Source organism: Canis lupus, chromosome 34, assembly GCF_003254725.2.
Source record: "Canis lupus dingo isolate Sandy chromosome 34, ASM325472v2, whole genome shotgun sequence".
Classification (NCBI taxonomy): domain Eukaryota; kingdom Metazoa; phylum Chordata; class Mammalia; order Carnivora; family Canidae; genus Canis; species Canis lupus.
The window spans coordinates 3804930-3823594 of NC_064276.1; the positions used below are offsets into that span (position 1 = coordinate 3804930).

Here is an 18665-nt window from a genome sequence, read left to right on the forward strand (position 1 = left end):
ACTAATGAATCTGCAATGACCCAGTTTTCAAATAAGGTCACAGTCTGAGGTCCTGAAGGCTAGGGCTTCACCGTATCTTTTCGGGGGGACAAAATTCAATCCACAACACCACTTTTGTCATGCCTGGGATAGAGTTAATTAGGCCCATTCCCCCACCCAACCTGTGCTCCTCAGGTACTATTTGTACCTATACCCCGTTCCCTTCAAACAAATGCCTTCTTGGAGATCCAATCTGTTGTGCCCCAGAAGATCTCAAAATAAAATTTTTGTGCTTTTTTCTTCCCTTTGTTTCTGACAGGTGCCCACACACCAAACAGGCTCCTTACTGCAGGAGCACAAAAGATAGGACTTTGAACAGATAAGGCTTTTAATTCCCACACTAGGCTCTTGAGATCCAGGCAGGAAGGTAGGAGGGCTTTGCAGCAGGCTTGAGTCCTAATGAAATAGAAGGGGAGGGAAATCCATGGCTCCATCCACTGAAGCCTAGGGAAGTCCTGGTGGTGGGGAAGGATGGGAGGTCTGGGTGCTGGGTAGGAGAAAGAGGGAAGAAGACTGAGTGTGGACAGCCTAACACTGCCTGGCCAGAGTCTGGTGGGAGCCAGGGGAAGCTGAGCCCAGGGCACAGACCTTCCCTGTGTGGGTGTCATTCCTCAGGGTCATGGATCAGTCTCTTACTCTGCCCTTTGACCTTCAGTTATTGAGGCTGCCTGTGGCTTATCTCTTGAACATTCTCCATGTCCTGAGTCTTCACTGCCCCATTGTCAACAGTGTGAAGGTGCACCTTGGCTCTGCAGAGATGGTGGTGGGGAGGCAGAGAGGAGGGCAGGGCTCTGTGGGCACCACGGAGGCTGCATCCAGGTTCCTGGCTCCTGCAAAAAAGGACCTACACAAACTGAGTGGCTTAAAACAACAACAACAAAAAAATACTCTCTAATCATTCTGGAGGCCAGAAATCTGAAATGAAGGCTTTATTTCAACCAGAGGCTCTGGGGGAGAACCCCTTTCCTGCCGCCTCCAACCTGGGGCAGGGGCTGCTCACATTACTTGGCTTGTGGCTGCATCACTCTGACCTCTACCTCCCTGGTCACAAGGCCCCCTCTTCTTCTACATCAGCCTCTTTCTGCCTTCCTCTTATAAGGATTCACGTGATTGCATTCAGTGCCCGATGAATGAGGGCCAGGGCCTAATAGCCAGGATAATTCAACCTCCAGCTCCTTAATTTAGCTGCGTGTGCAAGAACTTTACCACCTGAAGAAGCACTTATAGGTTCCTGAGCTCAAAGTCTGGTATCTTTGGGCATCATTAGTACCCTACAACAGTGAGGATAGGAGTGGGGCACCCATCGGCATTGCCAGGCGCACCGAGGGGGACCCCACTGAGGTCCTCAGGCTCTAATGCAAGGGTGAGAGCGGATCCCCCCCTTCCCTTCTGCTCTCCTCCAATCTCCACGTGTCCCCGGGCGCTCTGGTGGTCCACTCCCGCCAGGGCTGGCTCACGCACGGCGGCTCCGGCACTTCCCCCTGCACCGGCTGAGGAGGCAGGAGGGAGGGAAGGCGCGGACCTGGCCCCGCGGGCGGCTTCCCAGCACTCATTCGGGTCCGGCGAGGCCACACGCCAAGTGCTCGCGGCTCCGGTGGGGCGTGGGGAGCACGGCCTCAGCAGCGCCCGGGAGCTCGCCGGGGAAGCCGAACCGCAGGCCCTGCCGCAGATCTCCCGGCTCAGGCTGCGGCGAGAGCAGCCCTGGCCTAACAGGCTCTCCCGGGTGGGCGGTGGGCCCCGTGGCTCTGCGGGGCGGGGGCGAGTGGTTTGGAAGCAACACACCCATTTAGGTCACTTATCTTCCAAAAAACCTGTTTTGCATTTCAGACGCAACCTTCTGAAACGTGGCCGGGCTGTTGGGGGGGAGGGGCGGGCGCGCACCAGCTCCGTCCCGGGACCGCCCGCCCCGCAGGCTCCAAACCCGGCCCACGCGGCCTCCCCGCGACGACCGCCGGCCGTTTGTCCCCCGCACCTCATCCCTTCCCAGCAGAGAGGCTCGGCCCCCGGAGCGGCTCCCGGCCTCGCGCCTGCTCCCTCCGCCTCCGCCTCCGCCTCCGCCTCCGCCGCTCCGGGTCACGTGGCAGTCACGCGGCTCGGCCCCGCTGCGTCCTGTTCTCCCGGGACGTGATTGGGCCGGCGTCGGTCACGTGACTGAAGACGCGCCAATCAGCGTCCTTCCCCGGGGCTGTCCGTGCTGGAGCGGGGACTCGGGTCTGGCGGTGGGTTCAGGCCCCGCCCCGGCCTGGTGTCCTCCGCGCCCCGCCCCCCCCGCCCCGGGGCCTCCCCGTCGGTGTCCGTGGCTCAGGCCCCGCCCCGGCCTGGTGTCCGCCCCCCCCCCCCCCCGCCCCGGGGCGTCCCCGTCGGTGTCCGTGGCTCAGGGCCCCGCCCCGTGGAGAGCCCCTGCCGCGGGGGACTGGGCGGTCCTAGAGCGGCCTGGATCAGAGCCGCGGCGGGAGCGGGAGTCCCGGCCCCACCCCGAGCCCCCGCCAGCCCTCGGCCCGTCCGGTCCTGTCCCCAGCGTGGCCCCGACCTTCCTCCCTCTGCCTTGGGCTGGTGTGGAGCTGGTTTCTGTCCTTCGCAACTGCGATCCCGCCTTGAAGCCTCCCGTCTGCCTGCGGGGACCCGCGCCCCCAGGGCCGCCCCGCACCCCGGTACCAGCGCCCGCCTCCTCCGCCCGGGCCTCACGTCCTCCCCTGGGACCCCCTGAGGTGCGGGCGCCCGCTGGGAACCTCCGGCGCGTCGTTCCCTCCAGGGCTTCGGGGTCTGCACCCGCCTCCCCACCCCCCCCACCCCCCGCCCCCTCTGCCCCGCGGGGGCGCTTCCCCTCCCGAGGCCGTGAGCTCCCCAGGGACGCGCAGCCTGCAGCCCTGAGCGCGGCCCGCACGTAGGGCGCGGGAACACCCAGACTCCACGCGTGGGTCTTAGGCGCCACGTGGGCGGGAGACCTGGTGGCTCAGTGGTTGAGCGTCTGCCGAGGCTGCGGCGGGATCGAGTCCCGCGTCGGGCTCCCCGCCTGGAGCCTGCTTCTCCCTCGGCCTCTGTCTCTGCCTCTCTCCCCCTCTGTGTCTCCTGAATAAATACATAAGATCCTTTTAAAAATAAATAAACTCCGTGTGGGTGAACCTGAGTGTCTGTGACCGTTCACGACGGTCTTTGGCCGGAAAGACCATCCGCTGCCTGCGCCTCCCCCTCCCCCTAAGGGGGCAACCCCAGCTCCCGCTCGGTGGGCGGGAGGCCTGAGGTGCCCGGGAAGCGCTTAGGGCCGTGTCTGGGGCCCGCTAACGCTAACCATCTCGGAGGACTTGCTCATATCAGGTACATCTTCTCTACTCCCCCCACTTCCTCTTCCTTCTCTCACCTTCTCCCCATCCCCTTCTGTCATTCTTCCCACGTCTTCTCGGCCTTTCAGCTCGAGGGTGACTGGCTACCACGGGTACCTGCCGCGTCTGGGGCGGGGGGTGCTTGGGGCTGGTTGGTTGGCCGCTGAGAGATGCTGAGATGCTCCCTAAAGTAGAAAAAATATCTACCCCTGTGACTCCATTTATCCATCCTGTTGGCTTCACTCCATCCCCATCGCACCACCCCCAATTTAGAGCCTACTCGCAGCCAGGTGACCCAGAGCAAACGTCTTTATCCTCTGGACATAATCCCAGGTTTATCCCCTGGTGGCAGATGCTGGGTGGCTGCGCTGTCACAAGGAATCAGCACAGGCCCCAGGGAGCTCCCCTGGCCCCTGAGTAAGAGCCTTGGAAAGGTAAAAGGACACACTTGCTTCTGCACAGTATCTTTGTGCTCTGATTCCTATACTCTCCCCAGCCAGATTCACCCTGGAAATTTTAACATTTGAATGGTCAATGCTGACCGTTTACTCTCAGAGAGGCCAAGTGAGGCACTAAATTGTCCTCTAAGCGGACAGCCCTGGACCCCCAAGACAAGGTACTGGGCGGGGAGCAGGCCCTCCTGGCGGACCCCCGAGGTCGCAGCAGGCCGCACCACTGGAGCGGTGCTTCTTCACAGCTGGATCAGTCTGCTAAATCCCACCACACTGAGTGTTTGAAGCAACGCCTAGAGTTGTCACTCGTGGGTGAAAGACCTGAGGTCAGGAGGGACACAGGCAGAGATGTGGAGTCCTTCCAGGTCATGTGCTTCTGTTGTTTCTCCTGTTTGTATCCCTGTCTGCTTCTCTTAGTAGCAACACCCCGATTTTCTTTCGGGAGGCCCCCGTCCCTGCATCAGTCGGAGGGTGTGAGTGGGTCCCAGGTCTGGCCACTCAGAAGGCCCCACTTCCCTGCCTCTCTGATCAGTCTGGATGGGCAGGTTCCCAAAGCCAGGCCACAGGGAGGCTCCCGAGCGTCCCCAAATCAGTCTGAGCCAAGAGATGGAGAAAGGGAAGGTTTTTGGTTACTTTCTCTGAATGACAGATGCAGCCACGCTGAAGCTGAGGCTCCCTGGCTGTTTCAGGTAGGGGAACCCATCACTGCTCTTTTCTGCACACCTGGTGAGGCTGGGATTCCTGACCCCGCAACAGGATCCCGACATTCCTTCCCATTCCCCGCCATCCTGGCTGGCAGTCCTGTACCAGTCTCCTGGGGCCGCCCTGGCAAATGACCAGTCCTGGAGAGGTGTCAGCAGGCCGTGCTTCCTCTGAAGGCCAGGGAGGATCCTTCCTGCCTTTCCAGCTGCCGGTGGCTCCCCAGTGTCCCATCTCTGCCCCCACCTTCCTGTGCCTTCTCCCCCTTCTCCCCTGTGTGTCTCTTTCTGTCTTTTCCTCTCTTATTAGGATGTGAATTTAAGTGGACATCCAGGGGTGCCTGGGTGGCTCAGTCAGTTGAGCATTGGCCTTCAGCTCAGGTCAAGGTCCTGGGGTTCTGGGATCGAGCCCCATGCCGGGGGAAGCCTGCTTCTCCCTCTTCTCCCTGCTCCTGTGCTTTCTCACTATCTCTGTTGCTATCTTTGTCTCTCTCAAATATATAAATAAAATCATAAATAAATATATAAATCGAGATCTATCTGATGACCTCTGCAAAGACTCTATTTCCAAATAAGGTCCCAGTCACAGGTTTCAGGTGGACTCAAATTTGAAGGTGAAACTACCCAGGCTACTGCAATGCCCCATTCCTTCCTATTTTGCCCCCATCCTGCTCCCAGGACCCGCAACTTTGTTCCACATCCTGGAAGGGCCCTGGCACTCACGCTGCTTTGGTTCAGGATTCAGATCCCCCCAAAAATCTGAAGATCTCTCATTCCAGGGTCTCCCATATGTCACTTAAAATTTTCCAGAATTGATCCTGGCGACCCGGGATCAGGTCCCACATCGGGCTCCCTGCAGGGAGCCTGCTTCTCCCTCTGCTTGTGTCTCTATCTCTCTCATGAATAAATAAATAAATAAAATCTTTAAAAAATATTCCAGAATTTATGGGAAAGAAATGTATGCAATATTGATGATATAAAAAGTCCATGAAATGACACTAGCTTCTCCCCCCCACCTTTGGAGCAGGTCTTTAATATGCTAGAAAGGCCTTGATATGAGGAACTATTTATGGCAAATAACAGAAGCATTTGAAAATGTCTATCTTTCAAGAGCTTTTGTTTGGTTTGGTTTGTTTTTATTCCTAATTGTGGCCAAATACCATAACATAAAAAGTACCATTTTAACCACTTTTAAGTACACAGTTCATTCCGTGGCATTAGGTCCATTCACCCCGTTGTGTAACCATCCCCACTATCCACCTTCAGAAATTTCTGTCATCCCAAACCCAAATTCTATATCTGTGACACAAAAATTCCCCATGTTCCCCAAGCGGAGCCCAAAATTGCCGATTTAGAAGACAAAACGTTTTGGCAACTGAGTTTTTTTTGGACCGAACAGTTGAAAACTCAGCTTGCCATTAGTTTACCCCAGGATGAGTAGCAGCATTTCCAGCATCTGCCTGCTTGTCGCCTCCAGCCACACCCTCATCCCTGCACCCCCGCAGGGCCTGGCGACCCCCTTCACTGCTCAGAGTCTCTGCTTCTTTGTTCTTAAAGCCAGAGGTGGGCCTGATTGGCTTGAAACCCGTGCTGCTGGCTCTAGGGAGGGTAGGGGGCTCTATTCTGAGGGCTCAGAACTATCAGTTCGCTAAGTCTTGGAGGAGGGACCAGAAGTGCAACAAATAGGATTAACTCCAAAACACATTTCCCCATCCGTGGAGCAGGGGTGTCTCACAAGGTGCTTCCAGCAGGCACTACATTTTCCAGCAGCCCCATGCAAGCATGGCCCCGTGGACTAGGAACAGAGTCCTGTGGCTACCTCCTGTGCTAAGGCAGGGACGAAGTGGGGTCCCCCCTCCTACCTCCCTCCCTTCACTTGCCCTAGAGGAGCCTGAGGCCTGGAGGAGCAGGAGGACAGGAAGCTTCAGTGAAGATGGTAAATATTTGCAGAAATGTTGCCATTTCGGCGACAGCTACTGCATGAAAGCCACCGCAGACAACATGAGAGTGGGCATGTCTGTGTGTCGATAAAACTTTATTTACACAATGGAATATTACTCAGCTATTAGAAATGACAAATACCCACCATTTGCTTCAACGTGGATGGAACTGGAGGGTATTATGCTGAGTGAAGTAAGTCAGTCGGAGAAGGACAAACATTATATGTTCTCATTCATTTGGGGAATATAAATAATAGTGAAAGGGAATATAAGGGAAGGGGGAAGAAATGTGTGGGAAATATCAGAAAGGGAGACAGAACGTAAAGACTGCTAACTCTGGGAAACGAACTAGGGGTGGTGGAAGGGGAGGAGGGCGGGGGGTGGGAGTGAATGGGTGACGGGCACTGGGGGTTATTCTGTATGTTAGTAAATTGAACACCAATAAAAAATAAATTAAAAAAAAAACTTTATTTACAAAAGCAGGCGATGGGCTGGGTTTGGTCTCCAGGCCAGAGACAGCAGGGGTTGGTGCCTCGCCCTCGACTCAGCAGCGTGCGTGCTGCTCATGCTGCTCATGTGGAGCCTCAGAGCAGCTGCGCTGCTGACGGGAAACAAGTGGCTGCAGGTGTTACAGGAAGGATGAAACAGCAACCGCTTATTTCTTTCCCAGATTTGGGGGCTGACCACATGCCTGACGTGGGAGACCACGGTGCACCTGGCAGGCAGGCCCCTCACCAGCGCCCTCTGAGGGGATGGCCAGTAAAGTGTGCATGAGGCATGAGCCAGGTGGGGGGGCATGGCAGGTGACACGCAGGTGACTCTGATGGGACTCTGACAGTGCCTGGAGGAGGCCCGTTAGGCAGAGGCCGCTGGGGAAGACTCCTCCAGGACAGAGGCGGGAGCAGAGGCCCCCAGGGTGTGTGGAGAGGCCTGCTGCATGGAGGGGTGCAGAGGGGTGTCCTGGGGGACAGAGAGGGCAGTAGGCCGGAGGGCCGGCCAGAGCCACCAGGAGCCGGGCAAAGGAGGTCTTTAAACCACCACCAGGCCACCTGCCCTGTAAGAATGGCTTGCATCCACTAGTTCACGACTCCAGAGTGAATCACAATCTTCTGGAGGGGGTTTAAACCCAGGTCTCGAGCCACATCTCGAGTCTGATTCCGTAGGTCTGGGGTGAGCCCAGGAATTTGCACTTTGGATGTATTCCTAGAAGCTGATGCCGTAGACCCCAGGAATCTGAGAATCCCCGGGTTTTGGAAGAGCTCACACATCCCCATCACCCTCTCTGTCCCGTCACCTGTTAGATCCCCTGCTCTGGACAAGCCGGCTCTGAAATCCTCTGAGTCTCACATGCACCTGTGTCCCTTCTTGTCTTCCTTGGCGGGGACGCAAGTGCCCTGGGACAGACACCTTGTCTGTCTGGTTGAAGATGGTGTTTCCACCGCCGAGAAAGTAGGCGGCATACAGCAGGCGCCCAGTGGGCGATTCCCAATGGTCCCAATGAGAAATGAGCAGAACAAGGGGGAGCACGAACTAGTGGGGGCGGCGGTGGGCACGGCCCGCAGCGCTGAGGCCCGCGCAGGTCTCTGGGGTCGCGCATTTCTGCACATCTTGTGAGGAGAGGAACACACTGCCACTTTGTTCCGATCTCTCAAGGATGTTTGTAGGGCAGACCTCCCTGGAGGAGCACAGAGGTAGTGCTTCCCTGCAGGGGACACGGTGGGTGGGGTTATCGTCCAGTAAAATGAAGATACTGTCACCCCTGGGGGGCGGGCAGAGGCTGGGTGCGAACTGCCGCTTATAAAGCACGCGTGTTCCCTGAGCTCAGGGCTCGCCAGTGGCGCAAATCCATTGCCTGGCAACGTGCAAGGGGAGCCAGTGCAAACGCTAAGCTTGTAGTAGCCACGTCTTATGTTTTCAGGATCCTGACGTTTTGGTGTCTGGGCCCTTGCTGAACCTGGGGTGGCCACCTCTCCCTAGGACAGCCAATCCCTAAATGTAGTTAGTGACTCTTCAGGAGGGCACTTTTGAAAGATAAACCAACCAATCCGGAGCCTGCACCCTGACCACCTTCTTTATGGGGCTGTCACTCCAGGCCACCATCCCCCTGTCTGTGTCACCCCAGGGCCGGGTACCAGATGACTAGGCACAGCCCTTATGGCCAGAGCCCATGGAAGTTGCTCAAAGTAGCCAGTCCTAAGCCTGCTTCCCTGTCTTGCTTGCTCCTCCCCATAGAAACCACAGCCAAGGCTCTTGTCACAGTTACTCCTGGTGCCCTCTTGCAAGAGAGACACCTGGTGCTTCCCCAGGTGGCCCCATGGGGGCACACCCCCTCCTCTGGGGAAATGTGTGTAGCAACCTCTATTTCCCATCTGTTGGCCTTACTATCCCTCAAGTTTTCCACTAATACACAATATTTGAAAGCAAAACTTGCACTGCTTGTTCTGCTGTAAAAAGCCCCCGTCCCTGCCCCGGGAGCCACGTGTCACCTGGCAGCGTCCATGACACCCAAGGACAGGCTACCGCGTGGGAGCAGGCCAAATCTCAGAGCGCTCACAGTCTGACAAGACCCAGGCCCCAGGTTGCAGTGGGTTTCGTGGGAGCTGTGGGGTTCGAAGAAAGTAATGGAAGATCTGGAAGCAAAGAAGACGCCCCCCCCCCACGCCCCCAGTCAAATTGGGCGTGGGAGAAAGCAGATCCTCCTGAGAGAGCTGAATGCTGGGGAGCCCGCCTTCTGGCTTTTCCAAAAGGGGGAGGGAGTGTGAGGTCAGGAGGGAACACCAGGCCTGTGGAGTCTAGAGCAAGTCCTCCGGGGCTCTAATGCCCTCCCCGCCCGGGACCCCCATCCCCCAGGGAGCTGGTGCAAAGGTGGACAGATTCAGGGTCTGCAGGCTCCCAGGGGATGTCCACGCTGCTGGCCCTGGGCTGTGCTGGGAGCAGGGGCCTGGGGATGCTCTCAGCGCAAGGCTTGCACTTACCCATGCGTCCGGAGGATGCACCAGAGGCTCCCTTAGGCCCGGCCTACGCCACCCTGGCTCTTATCAAGCCCCATTGCCCCGTCCACCTTAACACACATGGTCCACATCCCGAAGTCTGCATTAATTCAGCAGCCCAAATGAGGTGCTGGTGGCTATGACTGCCAGGCATCTTAGGAAATTTCTGGAAAAGAAGCTGGTGTTCTCAGAATGGCCCTGATCTGTGTTGGGGCGCCTGGGTGGCTCAGGTCATGATGGGGGGGTCCTGGGGTCCAGCCCCTCATCGGGGTCCCTGCTCAGGGCGAGTCTTCTTCTCCTTCTCCACCTGCTCATGCTCTCTCTAATAAATAATTAAATACATATAATATATTAAAAACAAAGGAGGTGGGCGGCCCCGGTGGCACAGCGGTTTAGTGCCGCCTACAGCCCAGGGTGTGATCCTGGAGACCCGGGATCGAGTCCCACATCAGGCTCCCTGAATGGAGCCTGCTTCTCCCTCTGCCTGTGTCTCTGCCTCTGTGTGTGTGTGTGTGTGTGTGTCTCATGAATAAATAAATAAAATCTTAAAAAACAAACAAACAAAGGGGGTACAGGCAGACTGGGGCGATGTCACCACCAGCCAAGGACGCCAAGGATCACTGGGGGCCACCAGACACTGGAAGACACGAAGGAAGAGCCTTCCCTGGAGCCCTGGCAGGGAGCCAGCCCTGAAGACGCCCTGGTTTGCGCTGCCTGCCTCCAGAGCTGGGACACTAACTACACTTCTGTTGTGGGGAGCACACCCCTCTGCCCCCGCAGTACGTGGCACTTTGAAGCCAACACAGAGGGGACCCTGGCCCCCGGGCCAGTGAGGGCCGCAGCAGGAGCTCCCAGGGGCCGCAGAACACCTGGAGAAGGCTCGGGTCCCTCTGCTGCCATGTGACCCAGGGCAGGAAGCACAGGCTGCGGGACCCTCCGTGTTCCCTGCTGGCCCCGTGGGGGGCAGCCCGGCTCCCCACCCATCTGCTCGCACCGTGGTAGGAGCAGCGCCCTCTCACCAAACCGATGGCAGGTCCGGGTGAGGACAGGCTGTGGGGTGTGTCCTCGGAGTACTCGCTGCCTGGACGAGAAATTGCAGAGACAATGAGGCCCCGGGGTCCTTGCCTCCCAACCTTCTGCCCCGTACGCCCTCCCTTCATTTCCCCATTTTGCGACGCTCCTGCAAGCGCCTTGAATGCTAACCCCAATCCTTCCTGCCCGTCCACCAACAGGTCTCATCACCGATCCTCATCCGCAGCGTGACCCTGTCCCGCCTTGTCATAGGGATGCTTCACCTTCTCCTTCCACCCAGTGCAAATGACAGTAGGAGCGCCTTCCTCCCCGGGGAAGGCAGCGGGTCTTCAGGGAACAGGGCCCGGGAGGCTCTTCCAAGAGCACCCGGTACCTTCAGGCTCTGGACGTGATTCCCAGTCTTAAGAGCATCAAGGTTAATGGCAAAAACCAGGGGCCAGCAAACAGCCTGCGAGCCAAGAGTGGGTTTTATGTTTTTAAACAGTTGAATAAAAAAATAAAAGAACAGAAAGATTTTGTGACACGTGAAAATGATCTGAAATTCAAAGTCCCGTGTCCATAAATAAAGTCTAATGGGAAGGCAGCCACGCTTGCTCGCTTCCACGTGGTCTGTGGCTGCTTTGGCCCTTCAGCCGCAGCGGAGAAGCTGGGACAGACCCCACGACCCGCGGAGCCCGAAATGTGTGCTAGCCGATGCTTTACCAGAAAGGTTGGTGGCACAGACTCTGGAGCCGAATGGTCTAGATTCAAATCCTAGATCTACTGCTTACCAGCTGCACGAATGGGGGCAAATTCTCTCTCTCTGCCTGCATTTCCATATGTCTCAAATGGACATAATAGCCCTAATGTCAAAGTATCTTTGTGAGGATTAGAGGAATTATCACTTTTAAGGTCTTACAACAGTGCCCAGCACACTTAAGTACTGAGGACGGGTGACATTCTTTTCAGTCTCCCCAGATCCTTAAACACCAGCGTCCTACATACAGCAGAGTCAAGTGTCTAAGAATTCTTAAGCCCCCCTTCTACTTGACACACAAGGGTTCTTTAAACAATCATTTCCTTCACTTTTCATCATTGCTCCCTATCCAAACAGATCCAGGAAGCCTTAGCTCAGACTTCTCAAATCCCAGATGGGTTCTAATTTGTTATGTCGGAGGAAAAAAGTCTGTCTTCCCCAGCAGGTGCACAGGGAGGCTTTGTTAGTCACAGACGCCACCTCCTTACTCTTCAGAATTAAAAGACGTTTTTGCAAACTCTACGAATCTTGACTGTAAAGCAAAAGCAGAATGATGAAGAATGGATTTCCCACAAGGACAAGGAGGTTTTCGTTCCTTGACTGTGGGTGGCTGGGGTGACGCATGGAGGAGTCTGGGAGAGCTGGCATGTGGACGGTGGACATCGATAGTGTCCCCCACCTCCTCCTACTTGTTCCACATGATTGAGTTGCGGTTGGGTTCCTCAACACTCAGCTGGAGATTCCACTGGTCAACCTCTTGCACGCTTGGGCATGGTCCCGTGACTAGATGCACACCCACTGGAATGGAGGTGACAGGCACCACTGGTGCTTCTGGCTCTTAAGGCATCAAGCCTGTCTCCACCACGCCGTCCACCTTCCCGTGAACAGCGACACCCTGAGTGATGGCCAGACAAAAAAATGGACAGAACCTGGGTCCCTGAGTGACTGTGTGGAGCTAAGCAGCCTGTCTCCTTGGACCCTTTGTGAGAGAGTGAACATCCGTGTTGAGTCACTGTCACAGGAGTTTAGCTTTTACCCTCACACAAAGGCCCTGCAGTCCACCACCTGTGGGTGACAGGTGAAGATGCTCATGGATTGGGCAATCCCTACCCTCACCCACATCCCATACTTAGCTGCAGGACAAGATCTAGAACCATTCTCTTACTTCAGAGCCTTGTGCTCTGCCACTTAGCATGGACATGTTTACTTTTTGAAGACGGGGCTGTGTCACCTCAGGTCTCTGAAATAACCCACCTGATACTTAGCACAGGGAGCCACCTGCTGCTGGAGAACAGTCTGGGTCCAATAAGGAGAGGGAACCACGTAGTACTTCAAAAAGGGGAAAGTGTCAGATAAGGATCAGTAACTGTAACAGGATGGGGGTATGCGGAATTGGCTGGTAAGAAGTAGAGAACACTAAAGAGGAAATGAATACCAGTTCTAATAAGGAGCAGCCATGCCCTAAGGATTGGGATGGTGCACTTGGGGAAGAGGCTCCCAGGGCTGAGATCCAAATGTCCATGGAAAGGTCCTGGCCATGACTGATGGGATGGCACAGAAGTGCCCATGGCGCCATGGTAGCAGAACTTGCCAGAAATCTGCCCTCTAGGGTGTCGGGGCTTAGGGAGGAAGCTGCTGGCATAAAAAGGAGAGTGGGCTTGCGATTGTCACAGATTTCTAGAACACATTTATGTAGGCACAATGATCAACTTTTGCTCATCTTTTTTCTATTTTCCTTAAAGACTTTCAACCTTTTTTTTTTTTTTTTTGAGAGAGAGAGTGTGTGTGCGTGTGTGTGAGCAGGAGGAGGGGCTGAGGGAGAGGAGAGAGAGAATCTCAAGCCAACTCTTTGATGAGCATGGAGCCTGATATGGGGCTCAATCCCATGACCCTGAGATCTCAACCTGAGCTGAAATCAAGAGTCAAACACTATCAACTAAGCTCCCCAAACTTTTTTTTTTAACAAATGTGCAATTCATTTTAAAATACCACTTAAATATAGGCACCCAGTTTTAATATTGGGTCATTAAAAAACCCCCGCAAAATCAAGGCTCGGGCTCAGATACATATATTCATTTACAATTTGGAAGAAACTGATCAGGAACTGTAATTGTTTTCTATCGCTGCAGAACACATCGCCACAGACCTCACCGCCTAAAGCGGCCAACATTTGTTATGTCTAGTTTGTGGCCCCTTTGCACACAGCTGGCAAGAAGGCAGGTAATGGGGTGTATGAGTCTCCTCGGGCTGCTGTACAAATTACCACACACTGGGGGACTGATAACAACGCCAGTTTACTCTGTCCCCCTGCTGAGGCCAGAGATCCTAAATGGAGTGTTGGCTGGGCTGCACTCCGTCCGAAGGCTCTAGTGGTTTATCTTCCCATAGATCGCCTCCGATTCACTTCTCCACACCTCCTACCTTGCAGAAAGTGGTTGCTTTTCTATTTGTAGAGTTGAGATATTCTCTTCTTAGATTTCTGGTTGAGTTTGCAGGGTTCAGAATGATTTAGTAGCTACCTAGCTGTGCTCCTGGGACCAGACCAAACTATGGTCTCCTACTCCTCCGCCGTCTTGGACTCCCTTTGTGCCTTCTGAAGCCTCTAGTGGAAGACCCTTCCTTGCTTCTTCCACCTCTCATGATTCCAGGTGTTTCTTGGCTTATGGCTGCCTTATTTCAAGCTCTGCTTCTGTCCTCACATCCCCTTCTCCCCTGTGTTTGTGTCTCAAATCCTCCTCCATCTTTCTCTTATAGAGACAACAGTATTTGGATTTAGGGTCCACCCTAAACCTAGGGTGATCCCATGTCAAGATTTCCAACTTAATTACATCTGCAAAGGCCCTTTCTTTAATCAAGCCACATTTGTAGGTTCCATGGTCAAGGCTTAGACATATCTTTCTGGTGCCACTATTCAATTGATTTCTATAGATTTAGAAATCCGGTTGCATCTATTGCAAAAAACAGATATTTCCCTTCATTTTGCTTGAGCATGTTAGGGCCTTGAGCATGAAGTGGGGGGGGGGGGGCTAAGCTGAGGTGGTACTCAGAGAGAGAGGAGAGGGCGAGGACCCTAACCCCTCAGGCCACCACCTGCCTGGTGTACACAGGCCTTGCATGATCCCCTCTCCTTGAGGACCTGGTGTGTATTTGCTTGATGTAGACGAAACTGCCATTTGGAGATGAAGAATGAAGTCTCTCGGCAACTTCTGTGTTTCAATGGAACGTAAGTGTTGTGGAATTGCTAGCTGCTATCATCACAGACAGCTCTGGGGACCTACATCCCTATGGCTCCTCAACCAGAGGAGGGGAAAGGGCTGCTTCCTTCCAGCTCCAGCATGAAAAGCTCAGAAACAGCAATTCTTGTTAATGATTGGTGATTGGATGGATTGAATATACAATAAGTGCACGAGGGAGAAATCAAACAGTAGATCAGGTCACACAACAGAAAGTAGGCTACTTCTCCTTCTCAGAAGTTTCTACCGGTTTCGATTATGTGCTCATCATTCCAGAAATCCTTTTTGTGTCTATCAGCGTGCATATGGAAATACGGAGATATAGATAGGAGTGCCCTTCACCCATTTTTCATGCAAATGATGAGTGCCGGGTGTTTCCGTCTTCATCCTGAGCATTATTCCTCCTCACGCCAGTGGAGACATCTGACCTCATGTCATGAGGCTTCCTTTCCTCTGGTTTCTGGTTCTTCTTGGCCAACACGAGGCCCTGGCAGAGGATCAGAGTGGAGGGGGTGTAAATGAGATAGGAGTGTTGGTTCCCTGGCTGCCTCTCTGGGAGGCCCCTGGGTGTTGGTTGCTCCCCTACCAGCTCCACAGCTCCTGCCTGGGGTCCTCTCTCCAGCTCACAGCCTCTCTAAACCCCTGTGACAGCTTCCCCCTACCCTTGCAGGCCTTCAGCCATAAAGTCCCTCCTGTGGCTGCCCCAGGGCCCTGCGCCCACCCTCATGGGTTCTCGTCCCCTTTCCCCATGCATTGGTAAGTCTTCTGTGAAATCATGTCCCTAACAGGAGGCCCACTCCACACTTGGGTCCTCATCTGGAAAATGTGGGTAATGTTAGCACCTGCCTCCTGCAGTTGGTGTGAGAATCCAATGAGCTATAAAACCCATAGGACAGCCCCAGACCTTACCAGGTGCTGGAAAATGCACTTTTCATCTCAACCAGGTGTTATCCCAACCCAGGTGTCCTTGAGGCCCCACTGGACAGCGTTTGCCGGGGTACTCACAACATGAAGTTCACTCTACTTCATGTTGGATCCAAGCATGACACTGGGGTTTGGATGGTGACTAAGTAGCCCCTGTGCCCAGAAGGGAGCCATTCTCTATCCCAGGTCTATGTCGGCCCCATATGAGCAGAGGAAAGTTTGACACCTGCTCCACTCTGGTGGGTTACACACCAACCATCCACGCGGCTCCTGGGAAGGACTCAATCAGGAAAGATGGAGCCTTAATGTATCAACGTCCATCTGGTTTCCTTTCCCTGTGGCTCTTGTGATCTCATGGAGAGCTAGCACCAGGGAAATGGAGCAGATACAAGACATGTTGATGTGGAGGGAGTCAGGGGGTCAGAAGTGTGAGGTTAGATCAGTGTGCTTCAGCCGTGGGGAAGGTAGACCAGGGTGCCCTTGACTTCTTAGTTTGGTTCAATCTCCTAGAAAAGGGTGTTAATTACACTCCTGTACCCACGTCAGGTGGTTCCAAAGAGAAGGTGCTTTGGTAACCAAGGAGAACTAATTCTGCATAAGAGAATTTTCCCTAGGGAGTGTCTGACCACTTTCATTCTTTATACACCAAGACAAAGAGCTTCAAGCCTACAAGTGTTTCAAAGACCTTTGGTTTAAGGTTTAAGACTTGAAAAAAATTATAGGACTCAAATTTTGGAAATAACAATATGAAACTCAATAAATGATTAATTTAGATATTCCTTCTTCATTAATTGTGAAACTGAGTATACATACTAATCTCCCTACATTTGAAAACCATTTGTAAAGCTAGATTTTCTCATGTTACAAGAATTCATAAGTAGGCCCATGATTGCCAGGAAATAATAGCTAATTGTAAGTTAAACGAGCAACTTGCAGCTAAATCATTTTCAGAACAAATTCATGGCCCTGCCCAAATGCTTCAGAACTCATCATGCCAGATGATTGCAGATTCCAGAATTGTCTCTACCTCTGCCTTTTCTCTTTCTTGCACACCATGAGCACCAAACAGCAAAAACTGCTTTCTTTAAAGATGAAAAAATACAGAGTTAGGTTGAAGACCAAATCATTCTGGTTGCAGCTGCAGGGACATGGCTCCTAAGTCATAAGGTCAAATCACCATCAGCCCGTGTGTATCTTGTGGCCTTTCCCATCCTGCTTCCCGCCCGCCCTGACCCCGCCCCAGTCCCCTGCAATGAAGGGAAAGCAGCTATTGCAAACCCACACCTCACAAATGCCAGGGATTTTTTTCTTTTTCAAAGGCTCACTCCCCATCATTGTAAAGTCTGTTTTTTAAGTGACTCTAATTGGAATAATCTCTTTTGGCTCCCTTGGTGTTGAATCCAGATGAGACCATCTGGATGGTTCCAAAACTCTAAGGATCCTCTCAGGAACCCCACCCATCTCCCTGCTTTGGAGGAGTGTTCTTTGCAGGTCTCCCTCCCTCTAGAGCTCTTTTGTTCAAACATTCCAGTCACTTGAATGGTTTATTTTACCCAACATGTTAATTAATGATACTTGCAACAAGCTTGTGGTTATTAATTAAACCATGTGAGTGAGCCCCCCAAACACAGTTAGCAGTCTGATTGAAAGCCAAACTTCCTCTGGCTGTTTTTAAAAAGAAATAACTACAGGGTATGAAGAAGAAAGGCGATTCAGCTGCGGGACAGGAAGAGTCCAAATCGGCAAGGGAACAGGAAAAGTGTTCTCTTTAATGAGACGAGGCCCTCTGGCCGAGTATTAGGAATCTAGCTGTTGAGGAGCAGACGATCCAGCTTTGGCACGCAGCATGGTAGCTTAATTAGGCACTAGAACAAGTGTTGGAGGCTCTCCGGGAAAAATGATACAGAAAAGTGCCTCCCCTCCCTTACACGCTTTGTTAGTTATAAAATTAGTTTATTTTCCACCTTCTGTCTGGGCACTTGGGAGCCCGCTGGTGGTAGTCGACTTGGAGGGAGAGCTTCTGGGGCTGAGAGTGACGCAGAGGAAGACCCCATTGCATGTTGTGGGAGGGACAGGAACAGAGCTTCAAGATCTTGGGCTGGGGTCACATCTAACCCGCTATGTTCAGAGTCCCTGCTGGGACGGCTGGTGGGCCAGCATTTTAGGGGACGGGATTGGGATAGACAACCACTTCCAACTCTACTGACCCAGAGGCCACTCTAAAGAATATTCTGGAAACCCAGCTTGAATTTGGCTGTTCAGATGTGCATTTACCCCCCTCCACCAGAAACAGAACTTGCATTTTGGTCATCCCCTGAGATAATATGTATGCTCAGGTGGCATCAACTAGACAAAGGCAAGTTCATGTTTCTGTGCCCAGTTCTCTTTGTTTGAACTTTAGGTCCCTCGTGGGGCATCACATCAGACCAAGGTAACTCTGAGGAGCTGGACATTTGTTGGAGGGAATGCTATTTCCAGTTTTATGACAAGATCATTCTCAAGACCCACTTTTGTGGGGTACCTGGGTGGCTGTCATTAAGCATCTGACTCTTGGTTTCAGCTCAGATCATGATCTCAAGGTCGTGGGATCCAACCCTCTGTCCGGCTCTGTGCTGAGCAGAGTCTGCTTCTGATTCTCTCCCTCTCCCTCTGCCCCTCCTCCACTCGCACATGCACGTGCTCTAATAAAATCTTTAAAAAAAAAAAGACCTACTTTTGCGATGAAGGACAAACAGTTCACCAACTGTTCACCGACAGGGGCTGGCGTGCTCACGGCCATGTTGCAGCAGGTGTAACACCCAGATGCACGCACCGCCTCCCCCACTGGCAACATGCAGCGGCAGAGGGGCAGTCATGATGGCTGAAGGACCCCGTAGCCTACCTGAGCGCTCACTCCTGGTGCTGGACGTTCTGGGGGTTTGGACAAATGCCTAACTATGTATCCATCGTTATGGTTCACACAGAGTATGTCCACTGCCCTAAACACTCTCTGTGCTCTATTCATAGCCAAAACCCATCCCTGGCAGCCATCTTTTACTGTCTTCATAGTTTGCTTTTTCCAGAACCACAGAGTAAGTAGCTTCTCAGACTGGCTTCTCTCACCTGCTAATACGCATTTAGACTTCCTCTGTGTCTTCTTCTGGCTTGACAGCTATTTCTTTTAGAGCTGAATAATATGCCAGTGTCTGGATGCCCCAGAATTTATCCACTCACCTACTTCATTCCCTTAACACTTTATTTTTTGATAGAGTGAACAAGTATCATAAATTACATTTTTGAGTTCAGACGTCCACATTAGCAG

General features: G+C 53.4%; 1 long non-coding RNA gene across 2 annotated transcripts; it reads right to left on the reverse strand.

Annotated features, from left to right (window-relative positions):
* Positions 1-349: 349 nt before the first annotated feature.
* LOC112662836 (uncharacterized) lies at positions 350-2252 on the reverse strand. 2 transcript variants are annotated; one of them, XR_007408270.1, is made up of 3 exons: positions 2012-2168; positions 676-869; positions 350-435 (listed from the first exon to the last, which is right to left on the reverse strand). It is a non-coding gene; the product is annotated as an uncharacterized LOC112662836 (long non-coding RNA). The 2 variants fall into 2 exon arrangements; XR_003138876.3 differs by having other exon boundaries at positions 350-869; positions 2012-2252.
* Positions 2253-18665: the final 16413 nt, after the last annotated feature.